Raw genomic sequence first — 12635 nt, 5'->3', positions numbered from 1 at the left:
TCCATCCTAAGTTGATTTAATTTATTCCTCTTGACCTCAAATTGTCAATCAATTATCGTTTGCTTTAAGAATAGATAAAAAATTTAATACATTTTTTATTGAATTTATTAATTGACATACACTGACGATTTTCATTCTGTCATAATTATTCATCGTTTTTATTACTTTCATTAAAGAACATTCATGAATATGTTTTAAAAATTTCGTCGTTCAACCTTTACTTTTTTAGTCTTGTTTTTATTATGTTCTTAATAAATTTATTTTAAGATGTTCTTGCTTAGTTCCTAAATGCCATAAAGAAGTTTTCTATCCAATTAAAAAGCTCTTTGTATTTTATCACATTATTTTAATAAAAGTAGCTGTGATATGCTATAAAAGCCTACAGTAGATATTTTGTTACAATATTTGACGATTTATCGATTAATATTGTTATAAATCGAGTGAATAAAAATAAATAACTCTCGGCATACTTTGTGTTAAAAATGCTGTTAATTTAGTCAATAAAATAACAAATAACTTATTGGCTTTCAAAAATCAATACTTGAAAACTTCATAAAAAAATATATTTTTTTACATTCATACGAAACAATACACTTCGATAGATGTTAACAGAATGTATGGAATTTTTTGTAAATTTTATTCTCCACCATCACTTTTCATGTCTGCAATGTTGAAAAATTTCATCTCAAATCCAACTAAACAAAAAAAAAAAGAGTAACAGTTGTCTGACTCCTGACGACTCCTCAATCCCCCGCGTTCATCATATTTTCTCCTCCCTCGGGAGCATAACCTTATTGTCAGCACTGCACAAAATTGTTGGAAGCCTCACCCAAGACTTTCTTATTTTGTACGATATTTTTATTTCATTTTCCATGTGTTTTGCCTCGCTTGGTCTTTTCTTCTTATGTCCTCTATCTACCCTGTACACAAGGAAAAAAAAATACAATACAATAAACCAAATTAAAAAAAAATATATTCAAAGTATAACAAAATATTAAAATTTATATTTGTTTTTAAATTAATATTTTTTATTATATACTCAATTAATTTTAAAACACATTTTTCAATTAAATATAAAATAATTATTATAAATATCTATGTCTCAATATTATTTTAAAATAAACTCTACTGCTTTTCTTTTATCAATTTAATTATTAAAAAAAAGAATCATGTTTATCTATTTTTTTTTTTAATTTAAATATTTATTAGTTTGAAAAACAGAGTTATCGTTAATTCAATTAATTTTCAATTCCAGTTTCCAAACAGATTTCCATGATTATTTGCCATTAAGTCCTAATTAAATTTTATAAAGAAATGTTCATAGATTTAATAGTAAATGCAGTAGTGTATTCGTCAGTACAACGCTTCCAAGTATAACGTAATTTCTAAAATCTTGTTTTCCAGATATAACGATAATGAAATAGACAAAAGAAAGAACAAAAGCGTCGAGAACTGAACGGCAAATCCTCTTTCTCAAAACATTATTTGCACTTCGAAGTCTATATACAGTTTACCAGTCTACACATTCCTCGTCTATCTTCTTACTCGTCGTCTTTGTTACCGTAGCGTTAAGTTGTGTTACGCAAACTTCACCCCAACACATTCCGTCGTCTTTTAACGAAGCGTGTACATATTCGACGAGTAAACATCCTGAAAAAGATTTCAATATACACAAAATAGTACATAGAGAAGAACAAATAGAATTATATATCTTATTAAATATGTTAGTCTTTATTGTTAATATTTTTTCATGTCATGAAAAATAATGACTAAATCACTACAATGATTGAATAGTGTCAGAAATAAATAATTCAGTTAGTATTTTTATGAAAGGTAAATTTTTCAGTAGAAAAACATGAGTTTGTTTCGACATGTTAAAAGAAAAAGCCATTCATAGAATAAAAATTGCTCCAAAGAAAGTCGTTTAATCACAGCATGAGACTTGATTGAAAAAACACAGCAGTAAGAGAGAGGTATGTCAGAGTTACGATTGAGGAAAGTGAGAAGTATATTTTGGTAGGAAAGTATAAAGTTGTATGGCCAGTAAAATTGCTTAAAGCTTATAGTCACGTAAAGCTGTCTCACTGATTCCATTTCCGTTCAATGTTTTTCATCCCTGTGAAGAGAATTCTCATTTCCTTTTTGTGGCAACGAAAATAATCTGTGTATCAAGTAAATTTTAAATAAACTGTATCACCGATAATAATCAATGGAAAAGTTAACGGGCAAACGGCTGGAATTGATTTCCGTTAAGTGAATAAATTATTATTATCTGTAAACAACTTTCCTCTCTTCTTCAGCGTTTGGAATAACTATATAACACGGCAGTGTGCATTTCACTTCCTCTTCGTTTTGCTTATGTCCAGTGCATTGTTACAGCTACTCTATAGAGAATGTCTAGTCGTTGTTATCGGCATACCAAAATACTACTGCTCGTTTATTAGGTAATAAATAAAACCAAGCAATTAAATTGGCATCCATTGGGCTGCACCGGATTTATCCAAAGAATCATTATATTTAGTGAGCGTCCAATCGCTGTCCTTGTCAGATTTCATAAATTGTCTCGTATTTCAATGAAAATCCAACATAAAAGCTCTAATATTTCAAAGATTATGTGAATTATTCGCAAATAATTTAATAAAAAAATCTTTTATAACCATATTAATCTTATGAGCTTAACATATTTTTAGCTAAAGGATAATTTTGTAAGATAATTTTTAACCTAATTCTGTCTAGTTTCATAATTTTGGGTTAATTTTGATGTACAAACTCGCTTGAAACTTGATATTAAATTATACATTGTGAGATACATTTCAAAAGCTAAAATTACACTCACATTGCATTATCTGTTATAGGCATACTGACGAAATACTTTAGAATTCATGAGCTTAACATGTCTATCATATATGTTATATATAGACGCAAACAAATGGAATATTGAAGAATTCATTGAAGCAATATAAAAGAAATCATCTGGGAATAAAAAAGGTGTTTCAGAGATATCAACCGTTCTTTTCTATCATAAAGTATTTTTAGAAATTTTATTCAATAAATTTTTATTATGATTATTTTCTAAAATGATATAATTTGATTACTAACTTAAGATGGTTTTAAGTAGCAATTAAAAAGGATAAAAAGTGTCGAAAAAAAAATAATTCATTAAGCAAAATAATAAGTTACTTATCAGAGTTTTCGCTCGGATTAAAATCCAAAGCGAGAAACTTTTTATACCCTTGAAAATGAGAAACGATCAAAACTCGTCGCGATTCTATCCGGAATTCAACCAAAATTTGGGCACTCAAGTGTAGGTAAGTCAGAAGAGAAGAGAGCTACGATTTGGATGACGTGAATGAATACGGGCAAAAGTAATAAACGCTGCTGAGGAAAACTTTCCTATCCATAAATTGTTGAAAGTTCCTCCCTTATCGCGAACAGGTCGCTGAACTTCCCCGCCGGGTTATGATTAATGGCTTCACAGAGAAAGAGAGAGAAAGAAAAAAAAAGTCAGTGATCCTTCAGAAAAATATTTTCAAATGTTTGAAAAGAGTGAATGTCTCGTTTTCCGGCGACTTATAAATATAGTTTTGATGTATCTGAAAGAAAAACTGAAATAAATAAGCTAAAATACTAGAGATATGCCATCACTTCTTTAATCATTCAATGTATTTTCTTTCTTTTATTCATCATCTATCTACATCACTAGGTTATATAAAAATTCATCACATTAATTGAAAATAAATCTCATTCGTTTCGTTCTGATATTAATTTTTAATAAAAATAAAAAATTAGAAAATTGGATTGAATTAAAAAATTAATATTATCGTGAACCAATTTTATGAAACAATTTTAATCTAAACTTCATAGTGTTTTTTTGTTTGTTCAATATCATAAATTGCTCATAGAAAGAATAACCTCACATCAACCATTGAAAAAATACAATAAATATTTCTTACAAAACAACAGTTATATATAATCCATGAACTGATAAATAAATGAGTTGTTATTTCAAATACTGGAAAAATAAATTCCATGATTTACAGTTGGTCAGAATCAAAACATAAATAGAGTATTGGTATGAAAAATTGCAAGTTTCAACTAAACTTAAATTTTCGGATGAAAAAAGCATTAAAGATGTATATTGTCTTTTATCTTAGAAAGTACTATCTAGCACTCAAACAACCCATTTCAACCTCTATAATGGGTTTGTCTCACTTTCGAAAAAAGGTAGGAAACCCATTTGGCCCTCGGAATTGAAACTGTGAAGGTAAAGGAGTAAAAGTAAAATGCAAGATTAAATTTATTTTCAAAATTCAATATTTTTTGATTTAAAAATATAAAAAACTCTTGAATCAAAGCTAGATCCTTTAAAATTGAATAACAAACATCTACCATTTTTAAACAGTTCTCATAATTAAAACTTTTTTACATCAGAAAGGAAAAAGTTGATTACATCAATGTAATAAAATATTACGTAGTAATTCATCTTTTTTAATTTTCAACTGAAAATGTAACTTGAATAAGAGGTCATGTATAAAAGAGTGATAAAAGAATAATCTCATAAAAAAATTTTTCTATAAAATTTAATAATAATATTCCAATAAAATAATGCTTAAGCGCATAGGTTCATTACTTTATAATCATCAAAGCAAGCCCTAAAAGGTTCTTCAAGACACCCTTAAGTCAACTGAAAACTCATTAAAGACTTTATTATGTAGGAGAACTCGTAGAAGTTCATCGAAAGGGATATTATAAACGTAGCCCGAGAAAGTCACGTGTACAGCCCCACGGCACTATTACTACCACTCCAGCTTCTAATGTCATGATCGAGAGACGTTGTACAATCTTCTTGAAGCACACTCTGCTCAGTTCTCTTACGTGTTCTCTCTATAACTCGTACCAAGGATAATTAATTGTTGTACCGAAAATCAAGTTCTCTTGGTGGTGTACGCGGAGAAATTATTCTCATTTCTCAGAAACCACTTGAGAAACTGTTTCCCAAGTGGTTACATCAGTTGTTCACTTGACTTGCATTCTAAATGACAGTAATATATTACCTAAAATTACATTTCCCAAGTTTCTAAGTTGCTTTGTGCTTTTGTCAAACAGAATTATCTATAGAATTATTGGTTGAATGCTCAAAGTCATCTTGGAATCAATCAAAATCATTTTTATCATGTTCAAAAACTTTGGAAAAATATTCTTTAAAATAACTCTTAGAATTCACTGCCATTTTCTAATAAATTTAATCGAATCACGGAAATAAAATATTTTTCTTCTAAAAAAGTCTCCTCAGTGATAACTGAATAAAGTTTTTACAGTCTTATTCTCCATCCAGATTTTATATCATGTTAGTTTAAAATAACTTTTTAGTCAACTATAAAGTAAAACGACCAATCTCGATAAATTGTTAAAAAAAAAGTTTTATCGATGATTGTTCAATCATTTCAATACTCAGTTTAATGTCTTTGAAGTTAAATGTCTTTGAAGTAACTTGCTAAATCATATTTATGAAGAGAATTTTTTTGATTAAATTTAGTATAATTAAAATAAAAACCCGACATAAAAATTAATCAAGTCTTGAACTGATAATGAAACTTTATAACAAATTCTTTCTTCATCAATAATCATTAAGTTAAAAACATTTATATCTGTTACAAGTAAAACATCAAATTAACTGGAGCATCAATCAGTCTCACTGAAACACTTGAACGATTTAGTAAGGATAAAAGTCTTCTTCACATATAATCTTCAGAAGAGAGTGATAACTGATGAAAAAAGAAAATCAAAGACATTGACTTATTTATAGTCTAATTTCGAGAGCAAAGAATTTGAGAAAAAGAACGTGACTTCACCTTCAATCATGATTAAACTATGAATTTTGATTATTTTAAATTGATATTCAATTAACCATTTTAATTTTTTGTGTTAATTAAAGTTGTGTTAAATGATAATTCGCACCCAATGGCGAAATAATTAATACGCAAAATCATTAATAACCGTAATTATTATTTCAGTCTTTTGATTGTGGTAGGCAATACAATCTATAACGTACATTATTAAATTCTCATATGGTAACCAATACAATATTAATAATTGACAACTTTTACTCAATATAGTTATTTGTCATGTTTATTAACTGGAGCTTAATTAAATTTACTAGTTCAATATTTAATTCAATTTTCTAATGAGAAATTTAATTATTAATCATAAAAGTATTTATTACCACATCGTTTGAAATTATTAATTATCATAATTACTTATTTATATTATTAATAAAAGACTTTATAATATTTACCAAATCAATTCAACTTTATTATTATCAATTGATACATTGATGTTTTTGTAACAACGTGCGTTAATTAATTAATTCAAAATTTAAAAAGGGAATTTAATGAGATGAAAACCGTATAAATGAAGTGTTGCTACAGATGAATCTATGGAAAAATATCACTATAATAACCCATTGAGGTGGATCGTTTGAGCGCCCTATATGCATTGGAGTAAACTGTCCAACGATAATATATAATCCCGAACCAACTCGGCAACTCGTGTTTTACATATTGTCCTCTGGATAGTTGAAAGTCAGGGTCGTAACTTTGCCAGTGCGAGAGACGGTAAAAGTCTCTGGAGGAAGCACACGGAGAAAAAATTCCAATAAAAATTACCGTGCTCAGCACAACAATCCACGCGCAAATGTCAATTCCCTAAAAAATTAAGACAACCTTCAAAGAAAAATTAGTAATCCTTTTAAAATTTTTATTATAGATTCAATATTTATTAAGAAGAGTAAAAGTAAAAATTCTTATGCAGCACGGTAATATTCGATAAATATTAATTTTTATTCAAACTTTAAACAAAAATTAGTAAGTGACTAGAAAAAAATGAGAATCTGTATATAATTTATTATGATCCGTGTGGTAGGAAAAATTCGGGTGCTCTCCTATAATTTTTTCTATTCTCGAGAGTTTCCGTGCTGGGTCGGGAATCTTCGAATTATCGGTCCAACACAATCTTTCTTTGTATTGTAAGACCGTTCACACAATCAAAAACATAAGCCGTAAAACGTACAATTTAAGACGTACGCGTGCATACTAACATCATAATAAGTTAAAAATTGGTTTGTACGCATGCGTACATCTTACGGCTTTTGTTTTTGATTGTGTGAACACCCTCAGTGCTATAGTTACTTTTTCCATATTGTAAACAAAGATGACATTCATATTTTTCGTTACGATTCAATATTGGCGGCAACACGTTATATCTTAACAATTTATGATAAGCTTAAACGGATTGACGCGGTGGATTCATGGGTAAGCGTCAGCTTGACACACGATGGGTCGCGGGTTCGAGTCCCGGCCGAGACAAAAGTCATTTATATGATTTTTCTCGGGCCACCGTGAGCGGGAGAGGAAGATCTCTTCGGAGAGCCGGGTGGGTTGTATCGACGACACAGGTTTTCTGCGTAAGATCCCGATCGTAGGGATAGGGGGGGGGCAGTATTGTAAAACGTGTGCCGTATTTCATTCCAACGAATTAATTAGTTAAGAAAGTTAATTATCAATGAACCTAATTTATTTATTTATTTGTTTATATAACCAAAAAAATTATCACTAAACTTAAATAAAATTGTTTGTCGGTTACGTAGTTATCACAGCTAACGTTACTAAATTTTCAGGTGCTGTGGAACACTAAATTTTCTGGTGCTGCCAAAGTAATTTTCAAAAAACTGAATGATACATTTTCTTATGTAACTTATAATTTTTGTATGTTGATCATTACTTTTTACTTTTCAGTAAGTTTGAACTCACATTCTTGAGCAGCACGGTAATTTTTGTATGGATTTTTAAATAAAAATTAACGGAATTTTTTCTCCGTGCAGAATTGCGCACGCGACTACCGAACCTTGTATGGATGTGCTCATGAGCAAAACGAACATACAATGTGGTCTGCTCTTCCAACTATTCTATTGTAGCATATATACAACATTGACAATCACAAGTAATAGTTGTAAACTATAAATTTTCATTCAAAAAATAAATATTATCATTACTTGAAACTGTTATGATTTGAATTTTGATTATAAAAATGGTTAAAATGAAGCAACGAAGAAGAATAAATTTGGTTTCAAGGCTGGTGAAAATGATAAAAATAATCAAACTCTTTCAGACACATTTTAAAAAGCGTCCAGTACACGGACAAAGGTTCAGAGTGTAAATTACACTTTGGTAGTTGGCAGAAACGGATAAAAGGTATCAATACTTGCAGCTTTGAATCTCACAAATTCACCGATAGAACCTAAAATGACTGAACAATGAAGCTACTCGTCAACCAGCTGATATTCTCTGTGTATCATCCTAGAGCATATTTAACACACAGTACTTTTTTGGATTATTTTTCTTGTCATTTTTTATGCCTACTTCAAATACGCATGTGCGATCCCTACATTTTATTATACCCCATCCTCTATATTCTACTCGACCGCCGACATACATTTTCTTCTATACTGAGACTCTCGACTCGCGAATTATGCGCCGTATACGGGCTGCGGCTTTATCTCAACATGAAGGAGATATATATCGTAAGAAATGTGTGTAGTGTGTACGCTCTCACAGTACAAAGCACCGGGAAACTTCACGTTGTCTTATTCTCCAAGAAAATGCCCTCCTTTATCATTCTCACAAACTTTCAAAATCACGAATAGGTTAAATAAATTTTCCGTCCTGTTTTATTTTATTTCCTCCTTCCCATAAATCGGTACTTCCTGTGAGAATAGACCAAAGAAATGTCATCTGCAAACTATTTATCGCATTTCTTATCATACATATATTTATTCATTTCAAATAATAATTATATATAAATATATATTATGATTATTTGAATAATTTAATCATAAATTATATTTTTCACATTACTAAAAAGAGATGTTCATAAATAAATATTGAATCAAGTTTACTGTATAAGTAAATAAGCTTTTCTGATCCAAATCACATTAAGGATTTGCGTTAAAATTGGGAATACATAATTCATTGTATTACAAGAGTAAATTTATTCATTGTTATTCTGTTGACTCGATCTCATACGCAAATTCAAAGCTTCATTTCACGTAGTTACAAAAAGCAAAGAGAGAAACCCACTCAGCGGGGCTAGAAAGTGCTTATGGGGATGGTAATTGAATTGGGAAGTTACGATGGCCAGTCGGACAGAATACTATACTGTCGTGAAATCCCTGATGTAATTACCGTGATGGTAAAAACACATCCCCGTTCAACCATTACACTTCTTTAGAGTATGTATTGTACTTGCAGATAAAACACAGAGATATACGTATATTTATGCCATCTAGATCGCAGATATATACAAAAGTATCAGGTATACTCTTCTTCTTTACTATATATGTATCTACACATATTTCTATATGCCACACTGATAAATGAATTTATTATTGCCTCTCGATCCACCCAACTTTAAAGACTCTGTCTTTTTATTATTTTTTTTTTTTGCCTCCAGACAAATTCGATAATGCGAATAATAACTTTAGTAATATTCAATCGAACGTAAAATATTTAATTAAATGTAAGTACACAAAGAGCATCTCAAACGATTCCTCGAATAAATATCTGAACAGTTTCGAAAGTTATGGTTCAATTAATAACTTGGAATTATTTTATTTCATCTACAACACACATTCTTTTGATTAGAGATCTTTTTCAATTTTAAAAATTTTATCACTAAAAATCAAAAAATCCAACTCTGATATTACCTATTTCATCCATATTTTTTTGTTTATTCAATCTTTCACATCAGTTCATGAATATTCAAAAATTATCTTTTATTTTCATTCATTCAGTTATCCACCGGAACTCCTGATAGACTATTTGGTGATCAACTATTTGCTTCCTCTTATTCGTTCTATCAACATAATTATTAAAGCTCTTTAAATGAGAATTCCTATGTATTTATCAATGATGCAGTTGTTCTTCTTTAATCTGAATACATAAAGCATGAAAATAACCGACTTTCAAACTTCACAATAGTAATCTCGAAAGTGCATGTTGTAATTTGCCTTTACGGAAATGTTTTCTATTTAGTATTTGACTCCATTTTCTATTGTTTTAACAACAAATAATAATACTTAAGATAACTGTAAGCTGAGGTGTTTACTAGTTCATCAAACGCACATTAAAATGAATATAATCTTTTCTTTTTTATTCACTTTTAAAGCTGAAAAAAAATGATCTAATTCAAGCTAAAAATTCATCTTTCTCTGCTTTCCCTTTCCTTTACTGATTTCTTTTCAGTGAATTTCTGATTCATCTAAAATATTTCTTAAAAGAAGGCTTACACTTTCATGCGCGCAGATTGTAGAACGTAAGCTGAGAAATTGGCTTGGATTACTTTCGCATAGTACGGATCATCTACGTCTCAATCTAAGCTTTCGTATACTTACGCTACTCATTCTCCTTTTTCCCGACTCTCCTTCTTTGTCCACCAAGAAAACGAAGGGTAGCATACGCCTGTATGTTCTTGCTTTTCAATGTGCTTGCCGTAAATGGAAATGGATGAAGATTGAATTCGGTCCAGGGGTGAGTGTGAAGCGCGTTCAGACAGAAGTAAAGCTACGAGGGAAAAAAAGTAGAAAATTGAGAAACTCAAAGAAAAGGGTCAGCAATATTCAGTGTCTCCTTTTTATTCGTTTTTTTTTTCTATGCCAACGAGGTAGACATGTGGTCTTTCTACTCATAGTAACCTACAATTTGCTGCTATTCACGATTAGAAAGCTTGCGATTGCAGAGTAAAATTTTCTGGATTAGATTTGACTTTTTTTTGGACATCCCTTTTCTTATGTTTCTTCTTATATCCTGTATTTACCAGCCGTCATCACTTGGATTTAGAAAACTCTTGAGGATAAAAAGGTTACCACAAAGAAGGGTACTCTACTTTTCTTTTCATTCATTGATGTCTTCTATTCTTTTCAATTTACTCAAAGGTAATGAAGTTTGTCAAGTGGACACTATGGTAAACAGGATATTCCGATGTGCATTTAAACTAGTGGAATGGTAAACACTTCAGCAACAGTTTACTCGGATACCACAAACGGAGTAATCTTCATATTTTTGCATGCTAATTATGCTTAATGCAGATTTTAGTCAATATATTATTCTTTTCGAAAGTGCGTATTAAGGATAATTTTAATTTTGAATAAATATTTATATAAATATATACCCTTTCGTTCTCTCACCTTTAACTCTATGGCTTTCGTAAGCCCATGTCTTTTCGATTCACCTTCCGGATCCTTACTTTGAGAAACTTCCAACTCTTATACTCTTCTTCCTTTGCAAAGTCACCAAAGACTTCTATCACGAGAATAGAATTTTAATGGATCGTTTCCAACCTATTTCTTCTCTCCAGTTTCTTTAAAATATTCATACGTTTCATACCTTCATAAGAACAAATTGGAAATATTCTAAAATATCTATTGATAATTTATCATTACTCATCAAACTATAAAAGAAATTTTTATATTTTTAAAGTGTATGGGAAATAGTAATTAACAATTGTTAAATTATAAAAATAAAATCAGTAAAAATAGTTTCAGACTAATTGAGAAGCCATATTTAGTTAAGTTCACTAGAATATATAAGTAGACAGTTGATATTCAAATCCGTTGGATGATGTCAAATAAATTTAATTCATTGTTTAATTTTCATTGCAGTTACGTGCATTCACTAAGGACACAAATATCATCAGCAGAAATACTCCTAGACTGCTGCAAGTGAGAGAAATTGTCCCTACGATTTCGTTATCGTCAATGCAAACGAAAACGAGGGCAATTAAAGTAAGCAAACGGATATATAAATGGACTTTGAAAGTGCATGAATATCGAGTAAGTTCTCTTATTCGATGGAGGGAAGCTACGCCTTCGACTTCCTATTGAAGACAATGCCCATTGTCTTGATAATAGGTACGTTAGAGGGTGTCGCGTAATCTAGCAATTCACTTCAAAAGCTAAAAGCTGCACGCGCACCTGTAAATGAACGAGTATATAAGGATTATAACGATGAGGAAAATCAATCTTCCAGGAGTAAAATAGATTCTTTTCAAATGGTGAGATTAAGAATGAAATTAAAATAAATTTTATGCACTCAATAATATTTTCGTTCATTAAAATAACCAGTTTTAATGGTAAAACTTGGATCCAATTACTGGTAATACCCCTGATAAATATAATTAAGGTAAGAAATTTTTAGTCATAAAAATAAAAATGAATTTTCCTGAAGAAATTTTGACGTAATAAAATTTGAAAATTGTTCCAGACGTTTATTTTCTTTTGTAAGTAAATTATATGTTTTACTTGTTCAAATATAAAACTTTAATTAAATTCTCCTGCTACGTCACAAGGACTATTTCTAACTTAATTGTTCATTGTCCAAGATAACTTTATACCTTCAAGTGCTTGTCTTACTTAATAGGGTCAAACGATCTTGAGTTCAAAAACTACTTTCTTGAATGTAGAAAACCATTTGTGGCAGTTCGAACTCGTCAAAAATTAAACTTCTCCAACTCTATCTGTTTCTTAATTCTGCATTTAGAAATTATATTTTCACATTAATTTTGATTTATTATTAAAAATTAAA

The 12635-nt window shown here is 29.9% G+C and overlaps 1 long non-coding RNA gene across 1 annotated transcript in view; it reads left to right on the top strand.

The window, feature by feature from the left end:
- Positions 1-12227, top strand: part of LOC118064870 (uncharacterized) — a 51362-nt gene extending 39135 nt beyond the window's left edge. The window contains exon 3 of the long non-coding RNA XR_004690100.1: positions 11714-12227. This is a non-coding gene — a long non-coding RNA (uncharacterized lncRNA). The remainder of the gene's footprint in view (positions 1-11713) is intronic.
- The last annotated feature ends 408 nt before the right edge of the window (positions 12228-12635 follow it).

This window comes from Chelonus insularis, unplaced genomic scaffold (genome assembly GCF_013357705.1).
Source record: "Chelonus insularis isolate UGA/USDA-ARS -01 unplaced genomic scaffold, ASM1335770v1 contig_25_pilon, whole genome shotgun sequence".
In the NCBI taxonomy this organism is placed as follows: domain Eukaryota; kingdom Metazoa; phylum Arthropoda; class Insecta; order Hymenoptera; family Braconidae; genus Chelonus; species Chelonus insularis.
This window is presented reverse-complemented; position numbering and strand designations above follow the sequence as displayed.